Source organism: Stegostoma tigrinum, chromosome 3 (genome assembly GCF_030684315.1).
Source record: "Stegostoma tigrinum isolate sSteTig4 chromosome 3, sSteTig4.hap1, whole genome shotgun sequence".
In the NCBI taxonomy this organism is placed as follows: Eukaryota; Metazoa; Chordata; class Chondrichthyes; order Orectolobiformes; family Stegostomatidae; genus Stegostoma; species Stegostoma tigrinum.
In genome coordinates, this window is record NC_081356.1 from 108,143,531 (window position 1) to 108,160,609 (window position 17,079).

At 43.0% G+C, this 17,079-nt stretch overlaps 1 protein-coding gene across 4 annotated transcripts in view; it reads right to left on the reverse strand.

The window, feature by feature from the left end:
• The window catches only part of lhfpl2b (LHFPL tetraspan subfamily member 2b), a 163,866-nt gene that overhangs the window by 123,823 nt on the left and 22,964 nt on the right, over positions 1-17,079 (reverse strand). Inside the window, exon 2 of one of the 4 annotated variants that reach the window (XM_048528100.2) lies at positions 10,090-10,182. The exons of 2 other annotated variants lie outside the window; for them this stretch is intronic. The gene's annotated coding sequence lies outside the window, so the exon portion shown is untranslated. Of the gene's footprint in view, positions 1-10,086; positions 10,183-17,079 lie in introns of all 4 variants that reach the window. One more of the 4 variants, XM_048528099.2, reaches the window with a different exon arrangement.

Below are 17,079 nucleotides of genomic sequence, written 5' to 3' on the forward strand. Positions count from 1 at the left end.
TAACCGGTTCTTCCTCTCACCCATCCCTTCCTCCCACCCCAAGCCGCACCCCCAGCTACCTACTAACCTCATCCCACCTCCTTGACCTGTCCGTCTTCCCTGGACTGACCTATCCCCTCCCTACCTCCCCACCTACACCCTCTCCACCTATCTTCTTTACTCTCCATCTTCGGTCCGCCTCGCCCTCTCTCCCTATTTATTCCAGTTCCCTCCCCCCATCCCCCTCTCTGATGAAGGGTCTAGGCCCGAAACGTCAGCTTTTGTGCTCCTGAGATGCTGCTTGGCCTGCTGTGTTCATCCAGCCTCACATTTTATTATCTTAGGCTGTATGGCCCTTGTTTGTTCCACTACTCCATTTCAACATTAATCTGTACCTCATCTTAACCCTCCTTTACTCCATGGAAAGGCAGCCAACGTAACCAAAAACCCCTCCCATCCCATTATAATCTCTTCCAACCTCTTCTGTCAGGCAGAAGATATAAAAGATTATACACAGATTCAAGAACATCTTCTTCCCCGCTGTTATCAGACTTCTGAATGAACCTCTCAAATTTTAAATTTCATTTTGATCTTGCTTTTTGCGCACCTTCTGTGCAGCCTTAACATTGTATTCCTCATTCTGTACTATTAGAACATAGAACATAGAACAGTACAGCACAGAACAGGCCCTTCAGCCCACAATGTTGTGCCGACCATTGATCCTCATGTATACACCCTCAAATTTCTGTGACCATATACCTGTCCAGCAGTCTCTTAAATGACCCCAATGACCTTGCTTCCACAACTGCTGCTGGCAACGCATTCCATGCTCTCATAACTCTCTGCGTAAAGAACTGATCTGCCTGTACTGCACGCAAATCAAAATTTTTCACAGTACCTAGCTGGATGAGACAATAATAAATCAAATCAAAATCAAATCAAAAATGGCTCCCTCACCTGACAAAAGTCCATCAGCCTTAGAATTGACCCAGCACCTATAATCTTTTGGGGAGATCATTCCTGATTTCCATGGATTGGTTGCAACTTCCGTTAAATGCAAGTTAATAGAACATAGAACATAGAACATAGAACAGTACAGCACAGAACAGGCCCTTCAGCCCACAATGTTGTGCCGACCATTGATCCTCATGTATGCACCCTCAAATTTCTGTGACCATATACATGTCCAGCAGTCTCTTAAATGACCCCAATGACCTTGCTTCCACAACTGCTGCTGGCAACGCATTCCATGCTCCCACAACTCTCTGCGTAAAGAACCTGCCTCTGACATCCCCTCTATACTTTCCTCCAAACAGCTTAAAACTATGACCCCTCGTGCTAGCCATTTCTGCCCTGGGAAATAGTCTCTGGCTATCAACTCTATCTATGCCTCTCATTATCTTGTATACCTCAATTAGATCCCCTCTCCTCCTCCTTTTCTCCAATGAAAAGAGACCGAGCTCAGTCAACCTCTCTTCATAAGATAAGCCCTCCAGTCCAGGCAGCATCCTGGTAAACCTCCTCTGAACCCTCTCCAAAGCATCCACATCTTTCCTATAATAGGGCGCCCAGAACTGGATGCAGTATTCCAAGTGCGGTCTAACCAAAGTTTTATAGAGCTGCAACAAGATCTCACGACTCTTAAACTCAATCCCCCTGTTGATTTTTTCAATACAGGCATTTAATTTTTTTCTCACTCAACACTATCTCTTTCAAGACAACCACTGTTTTGTGGCAAAACCTCACTTTTGCCCTAAACCTAGAAATATAGATTGCTGAGAAAAGACTTGCAAACACACAATGCATATCACAAAGAGGCCAACTGTGGAGCATACAGAGTCTGCAGTAATCAGCAGATTTTTTAAAAATCACTTTATTGTAAGTCGGCTTACCACACAGCAACAAAGAAAAATGTCCCATTATTAATAAACTAGGAATTCAATTATGGATTACTTTGGCTTTGTACACACTCACATTTTTCAGTTGATTATTTTCAGATTGGGTTTTTTACAGGGATAAGGATAAAGCAGTCTGAGTCAAGCATTGAAGTCAATTGAAGCAGATGAAGTAAATTTGCAAATTTCTGACATACAGGTCAGGCCAGGTTCAGGGATGAAAGCACAGAGTGCGCCTGGAAGCTGTCGGCAGAGGGCATGACTTGGAGCTATTGAGCTAAAGATAACACGCCAGCTGCTGGGTTGGAGAAAGAATGCTATCTGTCAGATTGACGAACGTCTGCTAGCTGTTGGGACAATTTAAAGGTTCTGAAAGCAAATACCTCTGGAGGTGCAAGCATGACTTTCCCACTAGCTGAACAAGCAGCAGTTATTTCCCTGATCGGTGTTATTGCAAGTGGCTAAACAGGGGTTAGCATTAGGGCATTGTGATTCCCATTGTGATCAGACACTAATGACTATGCTTTGGAACAAAGATGTTTAGCTAATAAGGAAATGTTCAAAAACAATTAAACTCTCTTTCCTCTACAGGTCTCATCTCCATTGTGCTCATGACACTAATCACCCATGGCAGCTTTCACAGGAACTACAGGACAAATGTTAGACCATTCAGCCCTTCAAATCTATCCCACTATCCAATCAGTTCATGGCCAATCATTCTGTCTGTGATCCCGAGACCCTTGATTAATAAAACTTTCCAAATTTCCAACAAACTTCACTTCAACAGCTTTTTGGGGAGAAGTTGTTATAGATTTCCAACAATCTCTGTGGGAAGTAAATCTTTCTTTCTTTTAACCTCGAATTAACTTTCAAAAGGCACACCATTGAACATGAGCAGGAGTAAGTCATTCAGCCTCTCAATCCTGTTCCACCATTCAATGAGATCGTGGTTGATCCATGTCCTATCCTGATACGCCTGCCTTTAGCCTGCATCCCTTCAGACTTTTGCTTAACAAAAGATCTCAGATTTAAAATGAATAACCAATCTAGTATCAACAGCCACTTATGGAAGTAAGTGCCAAACCTCTACCACCCTTTGTGTGTAAAAGTGCTTCCTAACATCTCTCCTGAACACTCTGGGTGTAATTTTTGGACTACGCCCCTGAAATCCTCAGTGTGAGTATTCCTCTAAATCTACAAAAAGCCTGAAGGATTCTCAGGGAGAGAGCTTTAAGAAGTCTCAATATGCAATAACATGGTTTATATGAGCGCATCAAGGCAGCAGTATTAAAATAATACTGAATCTAAACTAGACCAACAGTGTAAACACTATGGCTACAACCGCATGTCACAGGCTAGGAATCCTGCAGCAAGTAACTCACCTCCTGATTCCCTAAAGTTTATCCATCATCTACAAGTGAGGGCTGTGATGGCAAACTCTCCATTTGTCTGAGCAAGTGCGGCTCCAACAACACTGAAGAAACCTAACGCCACCTAAGGCAAAGCAGCCCACTTGATTCAAAGTCCATCCACCACCTTCAACATTCCCACCCTTCACCTCTGACACACAGTGACAGCAATGAGTACAATCACAAGATGCATTGTCATCCACAAGGGGATCTTTGAAACCCATGACCTTTCCAAGCTTGAAGGACATTGGCAGCAGATATATGGGAACACCACTGCCTGGAAGCTCCCTTCCAAGCTACTCACAATGCTGACTTGGAAATACATCACCATTCCTTCACTACCCTGGATCCACATTCTGAAACTCCTTTCCAAACAGCACTATGGGCTTTCCTATATCCAAGGAACAATAGCAATTCAAACGGGCAGCTTACCATGACTCCATGGCAGTTAAAGATGTGCAAGAAATACCAGGCTGCCCAGTGATGCCCATATCTCATGAATAAATAAAAAATCATGGCTGCCATTATGCCAAATGTCAAAACTGGATGACAATGATATCAAGCCATGAGAAACTGTCAACAAAGGCTGTCAGCTCCACCAACACTGAATAGCAGTTTCATTCTGCATTTAGTGCATTAAAGCTCAGCCCAAGACAATATTTGAAAATATTTTAATTTTGTGGTTACTTCCATGTTGTTGGGATGGTGACACATTAGCAATGTTTAATAATGGCCATGATGTCCAGGAATTGCATGAACACTTATTAACCTATAAGTGGTGAAATGAAAAAAATGCCAAAAATATTTGATAAGTGTTTGTCAGTATATGTGTCTAACAGTTTCTTTCAGGATGTTGGAAGTAACCCTGAGGAGTAATCAAGAAATGTCACCTCCAAGAGATCAGTAATTGCTCAAAAGTTACAGTCAGCTTCGGACTTCAGCCAATATTAAAATGCTGATGCACTTCCCTCTCAAATGAATAACATATTTGAACAAATACACCGCTAAGAAATATTCTTTAAGGTATTGATACCTAATATAAAAACAAAAAACTTAAATTACCTGAAACTAAATGTATTGAACATTTAATTTTTGGTAGTGATTTTAAATTTCTGATAAATACTGAAAATAGAAAGTTTCAACATACATGCCTGAATATACATTAGAAATTAGTCCTGGCACCCAATAGCAATGCACCACTAACATTTCTCCAGACAGCATCCACTCAACAGCAATGCAGTAAAGCGGCTCGGTGACTCAGTGGTTAGCACTGCAGCCTCACAGCTCCAGGGACCCAGGTTCAATTCCAGCCTCGGGCGACAGTGTGTGGAGTTTGCACATTCTCCCCATGTCTGCGTGGGTTTCCTCCGGGTGTTCCGGTTTCCTCGCACAGTCCAAAGATGTGCTGGTTAGGTGGATTGGCCATGCTAAATTGCCCATAGTGTTCAGGGGTGTGGATTATAGGTGAATGGGTCTGGGTGGGATGCTTCAAGGGGTGGTGTGGACTTGTTGAGCTGAATGGCCTGTTTCCACACTGTAGGTAATCTAATCTCAACAGGTTGGGTAATCTAATCTAAAGCCTACTCTGAATGTTGCAGCATCCATTGACGATATACTGAGGATATCTGACTCCCCCTGGCAAAGCTAGAGTTGATGAGAATCAGGAGGAAGACACCCCTCCGGTTGGAATTATACTTGGCACAGAGGACGACGGCTGCGATTGCGGGAGGTCAGATCATCTTGGCTCCAGGACATCTCTGTAGGAGCTCCTCAGGGTAGTGTCCTAGGTCTAACTATTTACCCACACTTCACCAAGGCATTTGCTTCATCGTAAGGTCAGAAATGGGATTGCTGGCTGATGACTGCCCAATGTTCAGCACAATTACTGAAACAGTCTGTGACCATACGCAACAAGATCTGAACAATATCTAGGTCTGGGATAATAAGTGGCAACTATCATTCAAGCCATGCAAGTGCTGGTCACTGACCATCTGCAATGAGAGAGAATCTAACCCTAACTCTTTGACATTCAATGGTATCACCATCACTGAATCTATGATCAAAATGCCAGGAACTTATCATTGACCATTGAACTGGTACAGTCACACAAAGACTGCAGCAACAAGACCGAACAGAGGTGAGGAATTCTGTGATAAGGAATTCACCTCCTGACTCCCCAGACCTGTCCACAATTTACAATGCACAAGCCTGGAGTATGATGGAATATTCCCACCTGTCTAAATGAGCGGAACTCCAACAATATGCAAGAAATTTGACACCATCCAGGACAAAGGAACCTGCTTTATTGGAACCTCATTAAACATTTATTCCCTCTACCGATGACGCACAGTGCCAGTGTGAACCATCTATAAAATGCACTGTAGCAACTCACCAAGGCGCCACAGACAACACCTTCCAAACCTATGGCATACATTTTCTATAAGCACAAGGAAGTAGATGCATGGCAACACCACCAGATGGAATTTGCTCTCCAGGCACACTATCCAGTCTTGGGGCAATAGTGCTGTTCCTTCACTGTTAGTGGGTCAAAATCCTGGAACGCCCCTCCTAACAACATGTGATGCACCTGCATCCCAGGACTGCAGCGGTTTAAGAAGTAGCCCATGACCTTCTCAAGAACAACTAAGGGTAGCTAATAAATGTAGGCAAAGTCAGTGATGCCCAAATCCCACAAACATTTTTTAAAAAAAAGGCTGGCTCCTAGGAGCCTGTGCTATCCTGAACATAAGTCAAACAAGAAACATCACTGAAGACATACTACCTCTAAACTGGCATGCCATACAACTGTGCCAAATTACAGAGGAAAATATAAGGTTAATTGCTGAGAGAATAGAGGAAATACAATACAATGTACAAAAACAAAACAACATTCAGGACTGTTGCAAAGAATGCATCGTTTGTAATTATGAATGGGAAGGTCAGAAACAATGCAAAACAAATATTTTTTAAGTGTTGCTTTTGTACTTGTCTCAACCACTTTCTCTGGCAGCCCGTTCTAATACGCACCACTCCCTGTGTGAAGTTGCCCCTCAGGTCCTTCTTAAATCTATCCCCTCTCACTTTAAACCTATGCCCTACTTTTCAATTCCCCATCCCTGAGAAAAAGCCTATATGCTTTCATCCTAACAATACCCCTCGTAATTTTATACACCTCAGTAAGATCACCCCCTCATTCTCCTATGTTCCAAGGATTAAAGTCCTATCTTGGCCAACCTCCTTATAGCACAGGCCTACTAGGTGGCAACATCCTCGTAAATCCTCTTGCACACTTTCCTGTTTAACAACGTCTTTCCAAAACAGGGTGACCAAAACTGTACACAATATTCCAAGTGTGGCTTTATCAATGACTTATACAGCTATGACATAACATCCCAGCTCCTATACTCAGCCAATGAAGGCCAGCATGCTAAATGCCTTCTTCACCACCCTGCCCACCTGTGATGCCACTTTCAATGAACTATGTACTTGTACTCCTACATCCCTCTGTTCTACAACACTCCTCAGGGCTTTACCATTTACTGTATAAGTCCTATCTTGGTTTGACTTTCCAAATTGCAACGCCTCACACTTATCTGTATTGAATTACATTTGCCAATCCTCAGCCCACTTCCCCATCTGTAATATTTGATAACGTTCTTCCCTATCAATGATACCTCCTAATTTTGTATCATCCACAAACTTACTAATCACGCCTTGTACATTCACATCCTGATCGTTTATGTAAATAACGAATAACAAAGGCCCCACCACTGACCCCTGTGGCACACCACTAGTCATAGGCCTCCAAATCTGAGAAACAACCTTCTACCATCAAGCCAATTTTGAATCTGATTAGCCAACTTTTCCTGGATCCCATGCGACCCAAAGTTCATTACTAGCCTGTCACGCAGGACCTTGTCAAAGGCCTTACTAAAAGTCCATATGGACAATATCAGCTGCCCTACTCACACCTATCCACTTGGTTCCTCTTCAAAAAGCTCTAAAAGATTGGTCAGACATGACATCCTGAGGACAAGTCCATGCTGACTATCCCTAATCAGACCTCGACTATCCAAATGTTGGTTGATCCTGCCCCTCAGTATTCTCTCCATTGACTTGCCTACCACTGATGTCAGGCTCACTGGCCTGTAGTTCCCTCGCTTCTCTTTGCTACCTTTCTTAAACCATGGAACAATATCAGCCACTCTTCATTCTTCCGGAACTTCACCAGTGGCTAAAGATGAAGCAAAAATCTCTGCAAGGGCCTCTGCAATTTCTTCTCTAGCCTCCCACAATGTCCAAGGATGGACTTGATCAGGTCCAGGGAACTTATCCATCTTAATGCACTCTAAAGGCTGCAAACACCTCCTCTCTGGTAACGTGAATGTGGTTCATAACATCCCCACTTGTTTCCTTTATTTCCTGAGCATCCATGATTCTCTCCTTAGTGCACACTGTCCTCTCATATCAAAAGGGCAACACCCCCTTGACCTGTCCGTCCTCCCCGGACTGACCTATCCCCTCCCTAGCTCCCCACCTATACTCACCTCTACAGGCTCCATCCCCACCCCTTTAACTTGTCTGTTTCCTCTCCGCCTATCTTCTCCTCTATCCACCTTCGATCCACCTCCCCCCTCTCCCTATTTATTTCAGAACCCTCTCCCCATCCCCCTTTTCTGAAGAAGGGTCTAGGCCCGAAACATCAGCTTTTGTGCTCCTAAGATGCTGCTTGGCCTGCTGTGTTCATCCAGCTCCACACTTTGTTATCTTGGATTCTCCAGCATCTGCAGTTCCCATTATCTCTAATTATATGGGCCACTAGGATTCCCTGCGACTTCTGCCCAATTCCATTCAAAATTGTTAGGCCCCTCACCCCTTGCACCTCTTCCTCTGCTTCCTTCATACTTTCCATGCCCCATCATTTTTCAGTTCCTCTCCTCCATTCTCCATGACTCAGTTTTCATTCCAAGCTCCCACGGCTCTTTCATATCCCTCTGCATCCTCCATGCTCTCACATTTGATATGTATTATGCACAATCTTGAATTGCTAATGAAAAAAAATTCATTCAAAAATATTCTTTGATAAAAATTGTTCCCTTCCAACCTCTGCTCAGACAATCAGATGAAACCATTCATAATGTCAGTAACAGAAGTTTTACCCCATTTTACATCCCTTAACCTTGAGCAAATGAACACAAAAGGCATTGAGCAGAACAAATCAATTTACTTATCAATCCTGAGAAGGAGTTCAAACAATCACAACTAACAGACTCCTGCTAAACTAATCATGGACCTTAAATTAAGCATTCGAAATGAGGTCATCTGATAACTGTATCAACAGAAGTAGATGGCCAGAGATCTATTTCTTCAGGTGGCCTCATTATGAATGCTTGGCTGAGCTTGAAGTAAATGTAATTTTCTCACAAGTATTTCAAGACTGGCCAAATCAAACAGATGATGTGACATGGATCTGTACCACGAAATGTCTGAAAGTGGGTTTACACACAGTCTCTTACACATTCATTTATGTCAGCAGGGAGGCTGATGGCAGCAGAATTATCAATATTATAAAATTATTATGAATGACAGCCCAAATGTAGAGTTATACAGAACTTACAACACTAACTGGGTATTCATCCCAGCCAGTCTTTCCCAGCATTTACGTTCCACATGGGCCCATCCGCACTCTACCACACCTAACCCATTGCCATGTACTCCTGACATAAAAAGGTGTAGAACCGGATGAACACAGGAGGCTAAACAGCATCAGAGGAGCAAGGAAGCTGACGCTGTACTGTTCTATGTTCTATGTTTTGAGCCTAGACCCTTCGAGGCCTGAAACGTCAGCCTTCCTGCTCCTCTGATGCTCCTTGGCCTGCTGCGTTCATCCAGCTCGACACCATGTTATCTCAGATTCTCCAGCATCTGCAGTTCCTACTATCTCTGAAACCATGCACTCCTATTCTTTTCTCCCCCTCATGGAATTATCTAGCTTTCTCTTAAATGTTATTCAAATTAATTATCCCTCAAATTTCCTATTTAACTTATTACTGCCTATATTATATTGATGGTTAACAGCTTCGAACACTCCCACAAGTGGAAACATCTTTTCTAACCAACTGAACCCATTCACAACTTTAAAGATTGTGAAGCTTGGTTAAAGTCATTTTCTAAACCATTTTCCTGTTCTCCTGCCTTAATTATTCAGATGTCTTTAAGTATCATTAATAAGAATTCTCGCTCCTTATCGATGAGACTTGCTGATTCTGCATGGAGGATAAAACAGGGTCACAGACATGTTATCCATTGCCCTCCCACCCCCTCGATGACAGAAAGCTTGGTGAAGGTCAGTACATTACACTGAACTGTTACATGACAATGACAGGCCTCAACTCGGAGACAGAAGCTAACTCAAATTAATTTGTAAAAAATTGAAATTGGCGGGATAAGGATGCAGCCCATACCCACTGGATACATCAATAAAGTAAGAAAAGTTGTACTATACTTTACTTCAGAATGGTAATGGAAAGAAAAGGAAATCAGACAAGATTTTAGCTCCTGATCATAATGATAGTTTGGATTTTAATATTCCCAAGAGTTGTGCAAATTGAACTAATTCACTGCTGCATTGAAGCCTAGCCTCTTAGTTATGGTTTGGGAGCACTACTGGTTCCTATGGAGCTGAACTGCCATACAAAGATGGTGAGAACAGGAAGTTTAAAAATGAACAACATTCTTAGTGATGGTTGAAGCTCGGACCTGACCATCTGAAAATAAGTAATTACACAGCTCCCTCCACTCACCACCTTTATTTGGTCCTTTGCTCCTTCCTCTCTTTAACGGACAATAGTGTCCTCCCTCAGGTCGATGAGTCCGGTCATGATTTTGTCAGTCAGGGCCTGTATGGGACAGACAAGAGTTGTCCTCATTACAATATATTTCTGATACTTAAAGACATCTGAATAATTAAGGCAGGAGAACAGGAAAATGGTTTAGAAAATGACTTTTCAAGTCAACTGATTTTCAATTAATATTCCTACTTTTAAAGTATTTAGTACATCAAAGTGATGCGTCCTCTCCCAACACATACAACAATAGACAAGCCCTCATTTATTATCTATATCAGAAAATCCACCAACAGTGATGGGGCCAGCCTAAAGTGATAGTCTTTCACTCCCATGACAACGAGCCTTGAGCATATATCAAGTACCTTTCTGCTACCACAATGGCAGTCATGGAACCAAATAACCCAAACAACTGCCAAGTTACTGTGCCATAAACATATCAGTCTTTATGTCCAGACTTGAAGATGCAAAATTCACAATTTGTACAGTCAAAATCATGAGGGGCTTTGGACAGAGTAAATAGGGCAAAAATATTCCTGATGATGGTGGAATTCAGAACGACAGGATGCAGATTTAAAAAGTAAATAGCAAAGGAAGCTGTGAGTGATTTGGGTGAAGAATGTACTCCCTGACAATATTGTGGAGGCAGGTTCGATTGAAGCACTCAAAACTAGACTGTTCTCTAAAAAGGATACACGTGCAGGGCTACAGCCAACAGGGTTGTTCATTTGGACAACCAGCATACCTACAACAGCCTGAGGGTCCTCTTCTGTACTGAAACAATTCTGTGATACCATTGATGAGTCTGACATAAATCAGTTAATTCCAAATTGGCCTAGAATCTGTCAGTAAAAGCTCCAACTACTTATAAAATAGCCAGTTTAACAGTACACAAACTGATATTAGAAGCTTTGATGGAGAGTTCCATCAATAACGCCCTTTACCAACATTAACACTGGCTCAGGGTGTAGGTTTTAAATTAACAGAATGTAAGAATGTATCAGTGAGGGCTTCAAAAATTGCATACGTTTTTGAAAAGAAATTATTTTTCCATTGTGAAGTTCCAATGCTTGCATCAACAACAATGCCAGAATTTTTAAAAAATCCAACTTTGTAACCGCAGCTCTGTAAATCTATCAAAAGATGCTTTTTCTTCTAAAATTCTAATAGACATTGGCCAGTCCCTAATAGTGCTGTACAACAGGGGGACAGCTGAGCAGATTCTAAGCTCATTATCTGTCTGGCCCGAATACCCAAAAGAACAAAGGAAAGCCATGGAGTTTCAAATTTAACACAGATCCTTTGGGTGTCCATTGCCATCTGTTGCTGCACAGCTTGGTGTGTGTAAGGCCATTTCACACACTCTCACTCAGAGGTTCAGGGCTTCCATCATATAGCTGAGTGTTGTGGAGAGGGGAACAGGAATTCTCTTGACAGCACAAGGACACACAAAACTCAAACTGTCAATACCCCGCGTAAACAACTCCAGCTTTCTTCATTCAGAATATTTCATTCCGCTGAATTTGAGGTTGTGGGGGGAACGCAGTTCTATGCTTTACATTAAGCTTTTGTTTAAACTTTGTAGCATCTCCTTTTGATTGTGATAGCATCATAAATTAAGCATCATTGATCAACCGGCCTCAGGTACTCACAAATAAAACTTCAAACTAATTCAGTAGAAACTTCTTCAACAACAGAATGATTAAAGTGTGGAGCTGGATGAACACAGCAGGCCAAGCAGCATCTTAGGAGCCAAAAGCTAACCACAGCTAACCCACCTAGCTTGCACATCCCTGGACAATTTAGCACAGCCAATCTACGTAACCTGCATGTCTTTGAGACTGGAGGAAACTACAAACACCCAGAGGAAACCCACGCAGACAATGTGCAAACTCCACACAGACAGTTACCCAAAGGTAGAATCGAACCCTGTTCTCTGGCATTGCGAGGCAGCAGTGCTAACCACTGAGCCACCATGAATGCCTAGGCCCGAAACGTCAGCTTTTGTGCTCCTAAGATGCTGCTTGGCCTGCTGTGTTCATCCAGCTTCACACTTTGTTATCTCGGATTCTCCAGCATCTGCAGTTGCCATTATTTCTGATTAAAGTGTGGAATTTGCTACCCTATAGTCACTGATGCAAATGGCAAATGCATTTACATAGGTTTATATTGAATATATGGGATAACAAGATGTAGAGCTGGATGAACACAGCAGGCCAAGCAGCATCAGAGGAGCAGGAAAGCTGATGTTTCGGGTCTAGACTCTCCTTCAGAAACTTCTGAAGGAGGGTCTAGGCCCGAAATGCAGCTTTCCTGCTTCTCTGATACTGCTTGGCCTGCTGTGTTCATCCTGCTCTACATCTCGTTATCTCAGATTGTCCAGCATCTGCAGTTCCTACTATTGAATATATGGCACAGGAACAGGCTATTCAGCCCATCCAGCCCTTGACAGAGCACAAGTTCCATTCCAGCCTCCTCCAAAGTTTTCTCATCTAAATCTAGAATTGTACACATTTAATTCCTTCTGCTTCAGATGCTAGTACAGTTTACCCTTGAATACATCTGCACAATTCAATTCACCCTGTTTTGGCACTTTTCATTTCACACAAACCTGCATTCATGGTGGCTCAGTGGTTAGCTGCCTCGCAATGCCAGAGAACAGGGTTCGATTCTACCTTTGGGTAACTGTCTGTGTGGAGTTTGCACATTGTCTGCGTGGGTTTCCTCTGGGTGCTGTAGTTTCCTCCTGCAGTCTCAAAGACATGCAGGTTACGTAGATTGGCTGTGCTAAATTGTCCACGGATGTCTAAGCTAGGTGGGTTAGCCATGGGAAATGCAGGGTTACAGGGGTAAGGTTAAATCAGAGGGGGGGGTGATTGTGGATGGGATGCTCTTTAGAGGATCGGTTATAGACTCAATGGGCCAAAAGGCCTGCTTCCAGATTGAATGAAATTAGTCTAGAGAGTTTTGCAGAGGCACTACTTTCGTTGAGATCACATGCTGTTGGTGAAAGATGGTTGTGGTTGCTGAATGTAAATCCCAGGACATCTCTGCAGGAGTTCCTCAGGGTAGTATTCTAGGTCTAACCACCTTCAGCCACTTCTTCAATGATCTTCCCTCCATTGTAAAGTCAGAAGAGGGAAGATTTGCCAATGATTACACAATATTCAGCACCATTCACAACTCCTCAGATATTGAAACAGTCTACGTTCATAAGCAGCAAATCCTAAACAACATCCAGACTTCAGCTGATAAGCAGCGAGTAACATTCACGCCAAGCAATGAGCATCTCCGGGAATTAAGATCTAAACATCACCTGTTCTGACATTCAATGAGATTAATATCCCTGAATTCCCCTCTGTATGAGTTACCATTAATCAGAAACTGAACTAAACCAGTCCCCACATAAATACTGCAGTTACACAAGCAGTGATGAATACTCCAGTGAGTAACTTACCTCCTGACTCACCACAGCCTATCCACCATTTACAAGGCTCAAGTCAGGAGTGTGATGGAATACTCCCCACTTGCCTGGATAGCTGCAGCTCCACTCAAGAAGCTTGACACCATTCATGACAAAGCAGAATGGCAAACCCATCACCATCCTCAATACTTTCTCCCTCTACCACTGAAGCTCAGTACCATCTACAAAGGTGCACTGCAGTGATTCAAAATGACTAAAACAAATCATCTCAGTTCTGAATAAGAGTCATACCAGACTTGGAATGTTAACTCTGTTTCTCACTCCGCAGTTGCTACCAGATTGTTGAGTTTCTCCTGCATTCTGTGCTTGATTCCCCAAGATTACTTCAAAAGCACCTCCCAAGCCTGCAACCTCCAATATCTGGAAGCACAAAGGCAAAATACACATGCGTACACAACCACCTGCAAGTTCCTTGCCAAATCACACACCATCCTGACCTAGAATTATATCATCTCTTCCCTGTTGGTTGGTTAAAATCCTGCAACTTCCTTCCTAACAGTATTGAGGGTTTACCTACACAATGTGGACTGTCAACGTTCAAAGAGGGAACTTCTGAATCTGTAAAACTCATTGCTACACTGGGCTGTGCAGGCCAAGTCATTGGGCATAATTAGGACAGAGAGGGATAGATCCTTCATTGATAAGGGAACCAAACGTTACAGAGAGAAGGCCTAATTCTGCTTCTATATCTTACTGCCTAATGGTCTCACCACTGCCTTGTCGATGGAAACTGGGGATGTCCAATACATACTGCCCTAGCTAGTAGTGCCCTCATCCCGTGGACAAATAAATTGAAAATTATGCAATTAGGCAATGCTAGAGGTGACATTTCCTTTCTTGTTGTCTAAGCAGCAACACAGAAGTGAGCACACATGCTGAACACTAAACTATAATACAAAATAAACAGCTACAGAGGTTAGCAACCGTGGATCTCAGCCAAATGCAAACAGCTAAATCCAGTTTCAGAGATTAGATTTGGTACATTTTCGGGTCTCACCTATGTTCCAAAATCTCATTGCAAACCTAATTTCAGAGAAGTACAATTTAAGCAGTAGTGTGGAATATCTGGAGAATCATTAATGCTTGAGATGTCAAGCAGCTGCAAAAGTAGATGCAAGTGCAATTTTATTTAAAAAAAAGTGAGAACTTTCATATTCCAGCATCAAGAAATGGTTGGAAATTGCCCTATAACACATTTCTCCCGAACACGACTGCGCTGTGTCAGACACGTTTGTATTTCAACATGGACAGACAAGCAATGAAACTTCGCTGCTGGTGTTGCCAGATGAGAGAATGCAATATTGGCCAAGCACCTACTGGTGTGAGCCTATGGCTTTACAAATTCACATAGAATGCACCCCATATGTTATACTCTACCTGCAAATTAACATCAGTGGCTGAAAAGGAGTTGTGTAGAAAATATTTTACAGAGTACTGTGAACCATGCCAGCAGAACCTTACAAATCTGCAGATTCAACATTTAAAGACAATAGCATTCTGAAGTTGTGTTCATTGGACATTCTCAAACATTTTGGGTGAGGCCACTTAAAAATGTTCTCCACCTCTCTTACCCATCAATTATGGATGTGTGTGCGGATGAAATTATTTTTATAATATTTCATGGTTACGTACTGACTGCACAGGCTTGGCATGAAAAGGAATATTTAACCCTTAAGCCAGATTGCTTCAGTTATAGTGATCTGCATTCAAGTTCAACAACAGAATTTAAGAGCATCAACTAGGGGAAAGCTCTATTGTCTAAGGTACTGCCTTCCAGATGCATCATGATCTGCTGCTTCATTGTTTTCCCATTTTATATCAGTGGATATACTTTAAAACCAGTCAGACAACAAAATGCTGGAAATACCCAGGAAGTTGAGCAGGATCTGTGAAGAGAAAGAGAGTGTTAAACCTTTCAGGTCAGCAAGACATAATTAAACATAGGCTCTGGGCTGGATGCCCCTACCCTGATCATGTTTTCTCGGTAACATCTAAACAAGGGCAAGTGCCCACCTCCTCACACACCGTCGCCAATTTCCATGTTACAGGGCGGATGGGAGCCAATTCCAACAGCCCATGGGCCATATTTAAACAAATAATTTTAATTAATTGAATTTTATAAATCTCAATTGACCCAAGATTTAGATGCCCATGCTATGATGTGGTTGGTACGGGCAGGCAGGAGTGTGTGCTCTCAGTTTAAAAACCCTTGTGGAAGGGCAGGCAGGAAGTGGAAGTCCTATCTTTGGAGTGTGGCCTTTGAATATCAGGACTAATCCCTCGAATTAATGATTTTATTGTCACGTGTGTTTGACTGTGAGAAAAGCAGTAAAATAGAGTGAAAAGCTTTTCTACTGTCGCCACAATCTGGCACCATTTTGAATAGTTTTATGAAGAAGAGAAAAAAAAGAAAGAAATAGCTTAAAGAGAGTCCATCAGTCCTGAGCCAGCTCATCATCAACATTGCCTGCGCCAGCATCCCTCCTCCACCATCTTGCTGTCATCTATACGTGTCCCAACCAATGCTGAAGTCACCACCCCATCTTTTGCCACTACGCCAACTCTCCCCGCTATGACCTCATCACTGCCTGCGCCAGGCCCACCAATGTCACAATTCTCATGGCTGGGCCCGCCTTGACGTCGCTGTGATGCCCTTCCACCACCACTTCACTACCACCAGCGCCAGACCAGACAAAGGGTGAATATCTTTCACCACTGGGCCTACATCACCGATTCTGCCTCTGCCGATGTAACAGCCACTGATCCTGATGCCGGGTCTTGCACTCATCCTGGAAAAGGAAGTAGGGACTCCCTTGCTGCCACCACGAGGTCTGCGCTGGGCACGCTGAGTCTGTGCTAGGGCTACTGCTGACACCGTTAAAGCTCAGGACAAAAGGTAAACAAAAAGATAAAGAAAAGCAGTTGGTGTAGACGAGCCCTGGCTCAGCAGCCCAACTTACTGCCACCTTTAAGCATTTCTCGTCTGTCCCAGAGAAGGTAATAACACATTTCATTCCCATCCGGAGTTAAAATCTGATCCCTTGACTCCCGCTGCCTAAGAGGCTGGATCCCACCATGCCCAATGCTTTTGATCCACTTGGATATGAGGCCCAGTGGCCTTCCTCTGGGCAGCCTGCAGTAATGGCAGTAGCCAGTTCACTGCTGGGCAAACTCAGAATGGGACTCCCTTCCACTGAGGGGCAATTTAGCTGCAATTTACCTGCCCACAGAGGTGCTACAGCTACATGCCAGGCTTATCAGTGGGTCTAATATGGGCAAACCTTTCTTCCAGAGGTGAGAGGTGTGAGATGTGAGAAACAATCCTCAACCTCTCTACCCCACACTCCCCCACCCTCGTTTAAATTCCATCTCTTGTTTCTGACCCCTGAAAATTTACAGCATTTTCTATTTTTATTTCAGATGATTTTTTTCCCATCTTTGTGCATGGATGTTACTCACTAGTTTGT